The sequence below is a fragment of the Hyperolius riggenbachi genome, chromosome 4 (genome assembly GCF_040937935.1).
Source record: "Hyperolius riggenbachi isolate aHypRig1 chromosome 4, aHypRig1.pri, whole genome shotgun sequence".
Taxonomy (NCBI): Eukaryota; Metazoa; Chordata; class Amphibia; order Anura; family Hyperoliidae; genus Hyperolius; species Hyperolius riggenbachi.
The window spans coordinates 119,323,896-119,325,369 of record NC_090649.1 but is presented as its reverse complement, the minus strand read 5'-3'; positions in this window follow the sequence as shown (position 1 = coordinate 119,325,369).

The following is a 1,474-nucleotide window of genomic DNA, read 5'->3' as shown; positions in this document are numbered from 1 at the left end:
AGGGGGGAAGTAGCGCTAGAAGGAGGGGCAGTGGAGGCAGCGGTGGGGAGGGGGGAAATATCCCCCCCCTCCCTCACCTGGGACCCCTCCTTCTCCCTCTCTCCCCCTCCGTTTAGCGGTGGCAAGTGCAGCTCGGCGGTGGGGAGGCATACGGAGAATTACTCACCACTTCTGCGTTCCAAGCGCCGGCAACGTCATGTCGTCACACATCTCCGCCTTCAATACCGCCCACTGTGCTTCCGCTAATCAGGAAGAACAGTGGGCGGCATTGAAGGCGGAGATGTGTGACGACATGACGCTGCCGGCGCTTGGAACGCGGAAGTGGTGAGTAATTCTCCGTATGCCTCCCCGCCGCCGAGCCGCACTTGCCACCGCTAAACGGAGGGGGAGAGAGGCAGAAGGAGGGGTCCCAGGTGAGGGAGGGGGGGGGGGATATTTCCCCCCTCCCCACCGCTGCCTCCACTGCCCCTCCTTCTAGCGCTGTTTTCCCCCCTCCTGGGCATCTATACTGGGGGGAACTGTACTAGCTATACTGGGGGCAACGAAACTAGCTATACTGGGGGCAACGAAACTAGCTATACTGGCGGCAACTATACTAGCTATACTGGGCACTACCTACCTATACTGGGCACTATGCTAGCTATACTGGGCACTATACTAGCTATCTGGGTACTATACTAGCTATACTGAGCACTTTACTGGCTATACTGGGGCACTACCTATCCATACTGGGACTATACTAGCTATACTGGGGCACTATACTAGCTATACTGGGGTAACTATACTAACCATACTGGGGCAACTAAACTCCCTATACTATACTATGCTAGCTATGCAGCCGCCCCCCCCCCCCCCCCCCATAGCACGGCACTGTCCAATAGGTCGCGCAAACACCCCGCGCCGCCGCCCCCCCCCCCGCCGCCGCCGTTCCCCGGAGAAAAATATGGTCAGAAAGTGTTCCCCGGCCCGGAAAAGGTTGGGAACCACTGGCCTAAGCGACATAGGCACTGTATGACGTGACTTAGGCACACTTACGTAATTTTGCTTAACGAGACTCTGTAACAAAATGTTGAGCCTTATTTCTTCTATCCTATAAGTTCCTATACCTGTTCTAATGTGCTCTGTCTTACTGCAGCCTTTTCTAGTTGCACTGTCTCTGTAATAAATCTTATCTTCTTTCCTCTGTCGGGCTCAGGCTGGAATGTGTGGAATGTGCAGCACTGCTTGTAATAGGCAGAAGCTTTACACACCCTCTCCAAGCTCTCCTCTCAGCCTATCACACTCTGGTTGGCAGCCATGTCTTTTGTTTGTAAACACTGCCTAAAACTGGCAATTACAAGCCAGGGTTGCAGCAGGGAGTGGCAGAAACAGCACAGAGGGGCCCAGGAGAACATAATGAATAGAATGGTATGCTTTTTATTGTAAGAATTTTAGAGTACAGATTCTATTTAAAGTGACACTGAAGTGAAAAAAA